The following is a 14,153-nucleotide window of genomic DNA, read 5'->3' on the forward strand; positions in this document are numbered from 1 at the left end:
TACCTGGCTCTCCATCCTCTCTTTCCTTCTGCCCCTTTCTCTTTCCTTCTAATTTTTCCAGCTCATAGGACAACAGGTATAGCAGAATGTCATTAGCAGAGTTGTCTTAAAGGCCAAGTCAGATGCTCTCATGTCATAGAAGAAGAGTCTGAGACCAGGAGGGGTGAAATGTCTTGCCTACTGTCATCCAGATAGTAGATGCCAAAGCTATGAATAAATCCCACAATGCCTTTCTCCACACCAATGCCCCTTCTATGACACCACATTGCTCCTCTTTTTCTTTTGCTTTCAGCAATTCATTCAGAATCACTGTATTTTTGCTCAAATTTCTCTCTTGATCCTTTTTGGCATCTACCTGTATCTCAATCCTTACGCACCTTAAAGTGGGAGGAAATGGGAGAAATCCAAGGACTCTGGTAGGGAGGCTTTGCTTTGATCACTAAGTTGGTTAGGTTTGGTGTTTAGTTCTAAAGCCAAGTTACATTTGTAATATAAGATTCCACAGATGTGGGTCCTGGGCTGCTTTAAACACCTGAGAGGGTGAACAGTGGTAAAATAACCTTGTCTGCCTGATGCTTGAGTGGAACAAAGGCCAAGAAATATCCTCTGGATAAAAGAAAACACAGACATTTTGTTCCTTTCTGAGACACCCAAGGAACATAACTGGAACCCTTTCTCTTAGAAAGGGTGGGGAGATGGGGTGGGGGAGCAAATTAGAGATTTCCAAGTAAACAGAAAAGTCATGATTCATTTTCTCTCTGGATGACACATGCCTCGTCCCTCCCTCTTTCTTCTCAAGAAACAACACCTCGGTTCTGGGTGCTTCTGTGCAGCATGATCTGTGCTTCTTCTAGGGAAGCCAAAGTTGACAGGGCTGAGAAAGAGATACCTTATTGTCTGGAGACACAGGTGGCCAGCTGAGTGCTGCAGAGGCTTCACTTTTAGTGGCTCAGTGGCTCCCAGCAAGGTCATAAGTTTGCAATGAGTTAAGGACCAACCTCCTCTGAGGGAAAGGTTGGTTTCGGGATTTCTCAGGCTTTTGTCATATCTTGGTTTGGGCCTAACACAGTGCAGGCCATTTCACTTCAGCTGCTGAATGCCATAGTCCCTAGGGATGAGGGTCCCCATGACCCCTTTGGAGATCAGTATCTCCTGGGAATGTGGGAAGCTTTTGAGGGTCCTGCATTTTAGAGCAATCCCAGCCAGCAGGCAAGTTCCCCAAGGTAAAGTAACTCCATCTGTGTGTGGGGACCCAACCAGGACAGTTTTGGGCACAGCACAAGATAACAGTGAAAACATTGCTTCTGAGCCACGCTGACCTCCACTGGAATTCTAGATTTATTTCTCAATTCACTTCCTAACTTTTTGGTTTATACAAGCTATTATAAGGCTCAGTTTCCTCATCTATAACATGGTGCTAATAATATTGCTCTCATGGGGTTATTGAGAGGAACAGTGCGGGTAGAAAGCACCTGGAGTGGTACCTGGCCCCAGCAGATGCTTACTAAATTTCAGTTTCTACCCTCTCGATGATCCTCCTTGTTCCCAATTCTACTTTAGCTCTTCCACCTAAACCACCTGTAAAAAAACCTAAATTAGCTAGATCTAACAAACTCGAATCCTCTAGTAACTTTGTAGAGTCATAAGGAAAAATAAAGCAAAACCAGATCATAGCCTTTAAGGACCATCCTACAGTGATGAGAATGTGGGTTAGGACCCGTGATGCCTGGATTCTGCCCTGACTCTCCTCCACCCACATGATGACAAGCCTCTTCTGATGTGTGAGCCTAGAGGGCCTCTCCTCTCCTCTCCAGCTCCTTGATTCTAATTTCTATCCTATATAGTAAGTGACTTGGATTTCCCCTGAAAAATATAAACCCTGTATTTTAGGGAGTTTACAATGTAATGAAGACGGTGAAATACAAATTTCTCCATGGCTTTCTATTCTCCCCAAATCCTCAACACAGCCCACAAGACCCTCGTTACCTGGCTTCTGCCTGCCTCACCTGCTTCTCTCTCCCTGCTTTGTTTTCACGGGTTTCCTTTGTAATTCTTCAAGTCATGCTCCCTTTTTTTCTCCCACAACCTGTTTTCCCCAGATTGCTCTTATTCATCCTTCAGATCTCAGCTTTGATGTCTCTTTCTTCAGAAGGTACCCTGAGATTTTTCAGACCCCTCAGTTTCCTCAGCATCAGCTCTCACTGCCAACTGCACTTTTTACTCTTGCCACCAATTATGATTAGCTCACTTACCATGTTATGTTATTTAATATCTGTCTCCCCTTCTTGACCTTCACCTCCATCAGGGCAGTGCTTGTCTTTGTCACCCTGGTAACTCCAGGACCCAACAAAGTGCTCTGCCATGGTAGGAACTTAATGGATGCTTATCACTTGAATGAATGAATATGAAAGGTCGAATTTCACTGCAAGAGCCGATTTGTCACATTAGACAACAATGCCAGGCACCAGGCAATGCCTGACATATTGTCTGACCAGTGGAATAGTGGAATAGATGAAGAATGCTCAGAGCTCAGAGATGCGGAGGTCACTGTAAACTGGGAAGACTTCTTGGCTGCAGATCATAAGCGGGCGTGGGCCCCTTCATTCCTCTTACATTCCAGTTCATCAAGGTTTAAATCTACACACAACTCTGCCCAGATTCTTAGGATGTTTCTATGGGCCAGAATATCAACACGAGTAAGCACTGCCACTGTTGCGCTAAGTTTATCCAGCATCAGATGCTGTGGTGTATTGGCTGGAATTTGTTGATCTCTTATCATGGTAAGGGCCCAGTACTTGTTCCAGCAGCTGTTTTCCAGTACATTCTTAGGGTCATACTTCTGGGATGGTGTTAATCCTCCTACTAACTTACAGTGGACAGCTAGTGGTTGGGGTTCCATCTTACAGAATTATCACCCTGGAAAAATTCATAATGCCTGAGCATACCCTTCAATACTTTCCATCTCTTTATAGATACCTCCTGTTAGGGCAGACACCAGGTGGATCTCTGTGGGCTGCTGCCTACCGGGGACAGGGTGGGGATCAAGAGGGGCCAGGAAAACATATATGGAAGCGCGGATAGGACCCCTGTCTGCAAAAAAGACAATCTAAAATAGGAGGTAGAACGTCTGAGAAATTCTATACCATCATCATACGCGTAAAGTGCAATAGAGTGCTATTTTGCCTAGAACTATGAATAATCTTTTTTGATGTTACTGTTTCTTAGCTCTATGAAAATTGGCATGTCGATTATTCTGTATATTCTTTTCTTCTTTTTTAATTGAGGTATAAGTGACATACAACAAATTACACATTAGGTTGCAAATTGATGTTTATATATGTTTATATATAGACCCATGAAACTATCATCACGATCAAGATAATCAATATATACTTCACCCTCAAAAGTTTCCTCTGGTGACTTTGTGCCCTTATTCCCTACCTCTCACTGTCACGTCATCCTCCAGCAGCAACTGAGCTGCTTCCTGTCACTAAAGATTTTTTGTTTTTTTCCTAGAATTTTATATAAATGGAATCTTGCAGTACGTATTCTTTGTTGTCTGTCATCTTTTACTTAGCATTTTTTTTGAAATTCATTCATGATGATGTACATATTGATAGCTTATTTCTTCTTATGCCAAGTAGTATTCTGTTGTATCGATATAACATGATTATTCATTTATTGATGGACATTTGGGTTATTTCTGGTTTTTGGTTATTACTAATAAAGCTGCTATGAACATTTGTGTACCAGTCTTTATATAGGTCTGTGCTTCAGTTTGTTTCTGGTAAATATCTAAGAGTAGAATGACTAAATCATATGTTTAATTTTGTAAGAAACTGCCAAACTGCCTTCCAAAGTGACTGTACCATTTTGCATTTCCACCAGCAGTGTATGAGAATTCCAGTTACTCCACATCCCTGTCAACATTTGATATATTGAGTCTTTGATTTTAGCCATTTTAATGGGTATATAATAGTATCTCACTGTAGTTTTAATTTGCATTCCATAATGACTAATAATATTGGGCATCTTTTCACGAAACTATTTGCCATTTGTATATCTTCTTCAGTGAAGTATCTTTTCAGATCTTTTCTCCATTTAAATTTTTCATTTTCTTATTAGTTTTGAGAGTTCTCTATATAGTCTGAATACAATTCCCTTATTTGATATGTGATTTGAAAATGTTCTCTCCTAGTCTATGCCTTGCCTGTTCATTTTCTTAACAGAGTCTTTCAAAGTGTAGAAGTTTTCAATTTTGATAGTCTAATTTATCAATATTTTTTTCTTTTATGGATTACACTTTTGGTGTTGTATCTAAGCAATCTTTGTCACAAAACTTTTTACCTAATTTTATTCTAAAATTTTTATCATTCTACATTTTACATTTAGGTCTATGGTCCATTTTAATTTACTTCTTTGTATATGATATATAATATGAATTGAAGCCCATTTCTTGGCATATGAATAGTCAATTGTTTCAGAATGATTTCTTGAAAAGATTATAGTTTCTCTACCAACTTGCCTTTGCACCTTGTCAAAAATCAGTTGTTCATATATGCATGGGTCTATTTTTAGACTTTCTCTTCTGTTTCATTGATCTATGTGTTTATCTTTCTGCCAACAATACACTCTATTGATTAGTGTTATATTAAGTATTAAAGTCAGGTAGTGTTAGGTTTAATTTGCTCTTTTTTTTTAAGGTAAAAACTGAAGAGTATTGATCAAATATTTTTTAGAATGTCTCTCAATTTGAGTTTGTCTGATGTTTTCTCATGATTAAGGATAATGAATTTTTGTAAAGAATACCACAGAGGTGATTAAACCTGACATATAAAGCTTTCTATTATTTGACACCTCTTTATCTCACTATTTTTTATCAAGAATTTTCATGGCTGAACTTTCTCTTTACTGGACTAAGTTCTCTGAGCTAACCAGCATCTGAACATCTCTCTCCAGCTAAGGGTTCCAGATCTTAGAAACTCCACGAGAAAATAAAAACTGGAGTCCATCACATGGTGGCATTGCCTACCCGAATTCATATAACTGATTTGACTGAGATTCTTTATTGAATTATTCAACTTTTTCTCTAGCCTGTTGAAATCGAACAGTGCTTTTTGGCATCAAGTAGACCCTATTGGACATCCTTAGAAGTCTTACATTTATGAAGCAGGCAGGAACTAAGCAGGGCAATCTTGGCTTCTGAATGATTCCATTCATTCCACAGAGGGATTACCTCTTGCCTCATGGCCTTCCTATGGCCCTTCCCATTTCCTCCCTGGTTCTCCATGGCATTGTAACTTCAGCCTTCCAATTCTCTGCCAGGTGGCTTATTTCCTGTTCAAGTTTATTTAGGCACAGTCTCTTTCTTCATATACGTGTATATGTTGGGTTTTTCAATGCACCCAGCATCCTCTCCTTACCAGCTGCCTTTTTCTACAAATGACAGCATTTGGACTCAAACAGGAAAGAAAAAAAGTCCTTTTCTGTTCCTGGTGCAGCCACCTGCTTTCAGCCTCCAGAGCTCTTCTGTTCCATTCTGTTGATCTTGGGTAAACTGTGGAACTGGATATGGTGGAACAGTTCAGAGTCATTTATCTGAACAGTTTATATTTTTTTGGTCTCTCCTAGTCAGCCCACTGTACCTCAAGTAAGGTTCAAATTCTTTATTCTTATATCTTGCAGCTCATAAATTTCAACTTATATGTGAGATTTGTGTCTACATTTCTTGGTTTGCTTTGACCCACACTAGAGTAGTAGTTAGAGCTTATGAGTGACCCACTGAAGCAACCATTCTGAGTGTTTAAAGTAATCATTATGAGCGCACATATATACTTCTATATGTGCACACATTCATTTAAACTTTTTTTTTTTTTGGCATTAAAATGCAGAGAAGGAGCACATATCATGCAGAGATAATCCTAATTTATTTACATATTCATTCAAAAGCCATTTCCAGGGCAACTAGCATCTTTAGGGAGCTAAATTGTGGCTATAAGGCAACTACAGTGAACTCATTCATGAATTCAACCATGTAACAAACATTGACCGATTATGTCAATGTTTAATCTCTACTCAAACTTCCAGGATGGCAAGAATGAACAAGACAGGAAAAAGTCCCTGTTCTTAAGAAATGATATTCTAGTATATTCATAGGAACTGTAAAGGAATTAAAGGGGAAGAGATGTAACACTTGTGTTGGGTGGTTTGTATAACATATTACATTCATTAGATTCTCACAAACATTCTATGAGAATGTTTCTCAAGATCCTCTAGTTCCCTTGCCTGGTCCTTTTTTCACTCTCTTCGTCCATAATAAAGTTCACATGGATGACACAGATATACAATCAATCATAACACAGTGAAATTTGTACTCAATAGAGATATGGTCAAGATGCTAAGAGTCAGGAAAAAGACTGTGCCTGACAAGTAAGTGTCCTCAAAGTCTATTGTGCATAAGGATTACCTGGGAAGCTTGTTAAAAATGTTAGTTCAGTCTACGGTCATGCTACCCTGAACAAGCCCGATCCCGTCTAATCTTGGAAGCTAAGCAGGGTAGGGCCTGGTTAGTACTTGGATGGGAGACCACCTAGGAAGACCAGGTGCTGTAGGTATAAAAAACAAAACAAAACAAAACACAAAACAAAACAAGGGATTGTAAACTGACAAGGTCCTTATAATCTGTGAGGTCAAGCAAGGGTTGCCTAGCCTAAAAAAAAAAAGTAATAATTTATAGGATCCAGCCTTCGAGACACTGATTCAGTATGTCTAGGATGGGAGGCAAGGATCTGAATTTTAACAAATGCCTCAAGTCGTTCTGATGGAGAAGACCTTCAGACCACTTTAACAAATGGTAGTCTAGGGGTATGAAGACTCTATGTCATATAGGCGATTCCTTCTGGAGTCCACTGTGTCCAAATTTGTTTCTTACTGATATTCTAAGGCATGAAATATCATTGCCAGATGGAATTATTTATTGATTTCTAGATTTTTTTCAAATATTACTATCATTTAACACCTTAATATGAATACATCATTAACTACATGGATCTTCAACAGAAGAAGTGAGGGAAGCATAAAATAGAAAGTGAATGTTGTGAATAGCTGGGAAAGGAAAAGACCCCATATCTAGGCCTTAGTTGAGAGACAAAGTGTCATGTTCTGCTTGAGATGTTCTCACAAGTCACTGCTTCAGTTATATCCAAAGAGGTCAAGTCCATCAAGACTAGTGCCGTGCTCTTGCCCATCGTCTGCCTGAGATCTGCTTCATGTACTATTCCTTGTGTGCTTTGTTTCCTCTCTGATCAGACACCTCTCTGAATTCTGTTTCCATGGAGCCTTTCCAGACTTCCAGACATAACTTTACCTCTTCACATCATCTCAGGAAATTCCCAGGCCTTTTGAGTGTAAGGCCGATCATGCACTCCTAGATAGGCTATTGATTACAGGTATGGCTCTTAGCCTACAAATTCGGGTGTGCAAAAAGTATTGCATTTTCTTTAAATTGACATAAGTATAACTCTGATTCCTTATCCCTTCATATTGTTGGGAAATTCAATCTGAAATGATGGCACTTCCCAGACCCCAGCGTTCAAGAGTCTCATGAGCACCAAAACTTCGGGGAGGCCATTCCGGCCACAGACAATTATCCACATTGGATAAGGCTGCCTGTCATCCCGTCCTGGCAGCACTTCAAGTCTAGTGGCTCTGCTTATTTGTGCCACACTGAGAACATGGGGACTTTTGTGGAGAGTGGATACACATGACTAAGGCCCTTTGGTGTGTACCCAAATATCCTCTGTGAGTTTTTGCACAGAATATCCCCAAATAATGCAACCAAAAAAGCAGGGCATGGGCCCTCACTCATGGTGAACAATCTATTTGAATCTAGAACAATCTATTTGCATAGTTTAAGCTCAATTTGGAGATAAATTGAAACTAAAAGCCAACTTCTTTTGTCTTTCATATAAGTCACTGAGGGAAGAAATATTAAAGTTTTGGGTATTAGAGTGGAAGGAAAATGATTTCTTCATTTTGACTGCCTCCTTGGGGAAATAATACTGGTATTGAAAATTTACTATGTACCAGGCCTTTGACTATATAATTCTATCTAATCCTTGCAACACATTTAGAGGGAGGTAGCAACCTCCAGATTTTATACTTATAGGGGAAGAAACAGAGGCTGAAAGTGGGTAAGGGATTTGTCTAAAAAAAAAAAAAATTCAGGTACAGAAAAGTGAAGTGGCTTGCCAATGCTGAGTCAACATGAGACTCTTAACTCTTACATCAATATTTGTTTTCTTACATCGTTATGTGTCTGTCTGCTGTTGCTACACGTTTGACTAAAAGAATTATTCCTCTTTCTTTAGCAAGCAGTGCTCATTTAGCTTGCTAAACAATTTGCTCATTTACAAGGACAGCTGTAAAATATCTATGATATTTAAAAAATAAAATTTTAGCAAAAGTCTAAGATTCTTCATTTAAGTATTTCTTTTGTGATTTGCTTTAGGTATAATTAGTATAAGAAAATCAACTTTTAAATGTTACATTCTAAATTGCCCTAACCCTTGAGTGTCAACCTCTACCTATCCTCGACTCCTTTTCTTAAAGTAAAATGTACAATTTATTATAAAAAAGACAATATTTATCTTCACATGCAAAGGAATTTTTATGTCTTGTTGGAAATTCTGTAGGGCCCAAAGTCACTTTGGGAGAGTTAGGTCACTTCCTAGTACACAGTCTGTCCTCTAAGTGGCCTATGGCTAAATAAACCCAGACCGATGTACGGCCTCATTCGACTTCACGTTCTTCAGAAAAAGAAATCCTTCGATGTTTCTCCTTCCATTATTTCATAATCCTTTGTCTTAAGTATGCTTTTCTACCTGAGCAACTTACATCTTGCCTGCTGTGATTTCAGTGTTTTTTCCCCTTGATATATCTTCAGAAAAGATGGAGAACAGCTGGTCTCCACTCTGCATATAACAGCCCCTCCGAGACTTGAATAGTGTTATTAATTTCCTTACCTTTAGTGGAAGAAATTTTTGCTAGACATTTTGGAAGGCCCACCGGATGCAGCTTTAAATAAAATATTCATAAACTGGAGTAGAGCCACCAGATAGGAGATGACCTTTTTTGGAACCAAAGCATCTTCAGGACCATAAAATTCAAAGGCAGAACTCATCTGGAGGACTGTATGCTGCTGAGACAGCCATTGTTTTGTTTTGTTTTGTTTGTAATAAGGCAATATTTTATTTCAATCAATATGGTTAAAACTATTACCTAATGGGAAGATAGTGGTATAATTTATGCTTATTCTTAAATAATTAACTTAAAATCAAAGGGAAATAGGATTAGGTATAAAGAAATCATAGCAAGGTGAACATAAGAAGAGGTAAGAATTACAATTTATATGTTTGTTTTTGTAACTTCTAATATTTTATCACCTCACAATGATTTATTGAATCCCATGATGTCCCTGGCACAGCCCTAGGCACCAAGGCTACAGCGATGGCCAAGAAAAGTGTCGCTGAAATTATTATCCCCTTTAAGTAAGTAAATAATAAATTCCCTCAAAAAAATCTTGTTAATTACAATCCTTACCATTGAAGAATTTTTAAGTGGGATAGAAATGCTGATATAAATTCATTTGAAGAAGGTAAAAAAAAAAAGAAAAAAAAAGGCCCTGAGGTCTTAGTGTATTCAAGGAAAACCAAGGAGGACAATGTTCCAGGAGCACTGTCAGAGAGAGAGAAGTGGTAGAAGACAGGTCAGGGAAAGCCAGAGACCAGCCTGCTACATCTTGGCAGACTAAGGTACAAACTTACGAGGCTGTTGAAAGTCATACATGAGAAGATGTTTAGAGTCTCTGAGAGGGCAGGGATTTGGTTATATCTTCAGTTTATTGAACATTGTCTGACTTGTAATATTTCTTTAATAGATGGGCGGATTTGCTGTCATCATCCTGATCACACCCTCATAGATTCTCTCTTCTTAGAAATTGAAGATGGTATAAATAAATAGATATACCATACTCATGGATTTAAAGGATTACTATGTCCATATTACCTAAAGCAATCTACAGATTTAATGCAATCCCTATCAAAATACCAATAACATTTTTCACAGAACTAAAAAAAATAATTCAAAAATTTATATGAAACTACAAAAGATCTCAAATTACCAAAGCAATCTTGAGAAAGAACAACAAAGTTGGAGGAATCACACACCCTGATTTCAAACTATACTACAAAGCTATAGTAATCAAAACAGTATGGTACTGTCAATAGCTTTCTTAAAAGACACAGGGGGTTGAAAGCACACCTCTTAATGGTAAGGCCATTGGACAAGACTAGGATCTCCTTCATGGTACATTTTTCATCTATTCCTATAGTCCTAAGACACTTGCTTCTAATGGAGCTTCATCTTGCTGCTCACATGGCATTGTGTGTCATTAAATAATAAAGCCAAGTGCCACACTTCTCATAATGAGCCCAAGATCGAGCCTAAAAAGCAACTATCTCCTTTACAGCCCCTTTCTCTTGACCAATCCCAGCCAAGTTGCTCTAAAACCTTTCCATACAATTTTTAGTTTGAACCAAAATGTAGGACTTTGCACTTATTACCATTAAATTTTATCCTCTTGGCTTCCATTCTTTGTCTTCTGGAGAAGGCCGAACATGATTGTTCTTTAGAACGTGGGTGAGAAGCCAAGTAATCTCCTCAGCAAAGGGTTTGAGGTATTTTCTTAGCAAATTATTGTGTTAAGAGCACTTGGTCGGTGGGCTAGAGTGGAGGGCAAATTAGGAAAGGCACAGAGTTGGAGAAAGAACAGGCTTTAAAGTCAAACTAGTTTGTGTTTAAATCCAAGATCTGCCATTTACCATGAATTGGGCAAGTTAAATAATCTCTCTGAATCCTGACATTAGTAAATGGGGAACGATGAACTTCAGAGTGTTTTTTGACCATAAAAAGGCAAATTGATTAGTAGTGGAGCACACAACAGGCCCTGAATAAATGCAGGAGTTAGGCAGTGTTTGACAGACTTACAGAATCATTGTGCAGAAGACACTGTTTTCATTACCTAGTTGTGGAAACTGTGTAGTTAAGGATTAGCAGCAAGTAATCCTTGATGAGTGATTGAATCAGGATTCAAATCCAGTCTTGTGGGACTTCCAACTCCACCCTTTTCTCTCTGCCATACTTGATTATTCTGACTGAAGTTTTCAGGGGCTGGTGGACCTCAATCCCAAGAGCAATTTGGTAGATGTGGACGAGTCAGAATGGAAACAAAAACAGAAAACTTAAATCTCGCATCAGTATTGGGTTTATGTAACGACCAAGTTCCCTGGGCCACTATCCGGGAGGAAATGTCAGGGTGGAGTGGGAGGGGAGAGATGAAGTCTTGCAGGACATCTAATGAGAAGACGTAGGGCCATATATCTTGGTTGCTTTAGCCATTCAAATGCTCAAAGCAGGAGACTGGACAGGCTGGCATCTCAGCCTCAGCATGCCCTTCTGTGGTTCTAGGGAAATGAGTTCCTTGTTGGATTAGAAAGAACAGATGTGACTGCTAACATTTTATTGGTGAGTGCTTGCTCAGAATCCATGAACCTTCAACTTGGTTGTTCTCAGTCTCACAAAAATCCCAGCTGAGTGTCTGGGTCTCATCTTCCTACTGGTGAGATGTGGGGAGAGGAGGACTATGAGGTTAACTTCAGGATAGCCGGCAGGGAATTACCAGATATAGGAAGGGGAAGCACTAATATATAGTGTTTTTGTGAAACACCGTTTTTGTGCAAACAGTTTTGGGTTTCAGCCAGGATCCCTCTAGGATCCTTTGTACCCAGAAGGAAAATCCTGGGGCTAGGTCCAAATGAGAGGGAGCTCAGGAAGGATTATGTACTGGCAACTCTCTTTCCCAGAAATCTGTGGGCTTGGCTTCTATGATGCTATAAAAAGGCAAGCATGGTGTCTGCCCATAGTTAAAAGGCTCTCGATCCATTTTGGGTTGGGGACGTTGCAAAAGGTTTTTACAGCAGTATTGTGGCCAAGTCTGAGAGGAGAAACTGTAAGCAATGTGGCAGCCAGGGTCACGGGGCTGTTATAAACATCAGAGTTTGGAAGATGTTCATATAAGACCATGGAAGGAAAGAGTTAGCACAGGGCTGGTCATATATAAATGCTCAGTAAGTATAGAGATAGAGCATGAGAAAATTCTTAGGAAGTCAGAGCATCAATTTGAACTTGCAGTGACCTCAATTGTTACATTCCTTTCTGCCTTATTCACATTTAGAAAAGCTTAATTAGCCTAGTTGATTCCTTAGGTTACCTGGAAATGGCTGAGGTCCTTTTGTGGTAGACCGGGTCTGTTCAAGGGAAGCGAAGAAAGAATGGGAGGAGGTATTAACAATAACACCAATGCCAGTTTATGGTGCTGTTCTTTTATGTGTTACTATTGAATATGTAGTACATATTAGGCACATTTAACCCTCATAGTTTCTTTGCATTGAACAGGTTACATGACCTGTCTATGATGAAGCAGACCTGGAAGTCTGACCCTAGACTAGCTGATTCAGAAGCCCAGGTGAGGATGGTGCAGCAAGGAACAGCGGGCAGTGGTGATGGGGGTGTGGCCCAGTGCTAAGACCTTTGGCATGCAAAAAGCTTTTGCAAAGCAGGCCTAGAAATCACCTCTACAAAGGGCTAGCCATTTGTATGGTCTTATGGGGACTTTTGGGTAAATCACCTGATTTCCCTTTCCAATCAACATTCTCAAGGTATTTTTTGGGCAGATTGTTCAAATCTTACACTCAGGTTAGGCTGTTTGGACAGAACAGGAGAGCATGGAAAAGGCTGTATGGAAAATTAATGGTTTGGGCTCTTTTTCAGAGAGAACATGGGAGATTAACTGTTTTAGATAACCTAACACATTCTTTTTTTTTCACATGCTTGCAGGCTTGCGTTTTATTTTAACCACAGCACGTTTCACGGGGCTCTCACAGCTGATGTAGTAGCAGGGAATAACTTAGCAGCCCTCGAACAAAGTTATGCAGTGTGGTGGGGAGAGTTTCTCTATTTCCTTGTTTTTAGTTCCAGAAGAATCAAACCTTCTGTGTAGGCTGTCTGACATAGGCCATGGCCTTGTCGGTGGCTCCTTAATTAACAAAGAGGTTTTTATTTATCCAGTGCAAAGCTTGTCTTACCTCCTTTCCCCATCCGCTAAGCCAGCCATGCAAATCAGCACGTACAGAGACCTCAAAGAAATCCAACAGTGGACTTAAAAGAATCCATGCAGCCAGCCGAAGGGGTGTTTAATAATAAGCCTGATCTCTCCTTTTCTTCTTCTTGGATTTAATTTTTAGGACTCACAATGAGTTTGCTGCAGGAAATGCTGGGGCTCAGGGAGTTGGAGTGGTAAGGGGTGCATTGGGAAGGCAAAGGGAAGTATGGCTTGGATCACAGCCAGTGAGTGGACAATTCAGAATTTCCACAGCCTCATGCTCATGGAAGAAACTTGGCAAAACTACAGCCTGAAGTATAAGCCTATCTTTTTAGCCCCTAGGGCCTCAAACTGCATATGTTTCTGTCTCCTGTAAGCCTCAGGCAGGCTTTCGTGTCTATCTTTTGAGAGTCATGGGCTAGTTGAGAGGAATTGGACTTTACCTGTAGGCTGTGGCCTCTCTGACAGTTATGAAGTCCTCTTAGGTTGTCAGCTTCTTAAGAGCAACTCCCACTCCTGGCAGACAGCACCGAAGCTGGCAGAATTACATTGTAATTGGCAACCTCCATACATTCCAGAGAGGGAGGGCCTGTGTTCTCCAGGAGATAGTGAGATGAGAAGGGTGCCAGGTTTTTTTGTGATCTTTGACTCTCAACTGAGTTGCCAGGGAGGGAACCAGCTACAAAGACATCACCAAGATCACCTCCAGGTAATCTCCTCTGAAAGTTATTCTCCATCAGAATTAGAGGAGAAGAGGTGAGTAATCAGCAAAACAGAAAATAGTTTCCAGGGCAGGACCCCTGGTTCCCTATGTTTGAATATCTTGTCTAAAAGCCTCTCTCAGCATCTCTGGTTAAAGCATTAAGGTGTAGAGGGAGGAGATCCAGAGCTTCCAGGATGTCAGAGTGGTGATACCAGAATGCTCATCCACTGA

At 39.9% G+C, this 14,153-nt stretch overlaps 1 pseudogene; it reads left to right on the forward strand.

Annotated features, from left to right (window-relative positions):
- Positions 1 to 6,495: 6,495 nt before the first annotated feature.
- Positions 6,496 to 6,614, forward strand: LOC112475464 (annotated as a pseudogene).
- Positions 6,615 to 14,153: the final 7,539 nt, after the last annotated feature.

Source organism: Pteropus alecto, unplaced genomic scaffold, assembly GCF_000325575.1.
Source record: "Pteropus alecto unplaced genomic scaffold, ASM32557v1 scaffold110, whole genome shotgun sequence".
Lineage (NCBI taxonomy): Eukaryota > Metazoa > Chordata > Mammalia > Chiroptera > Pteropodidae > Pteropus > Pteropus alecto.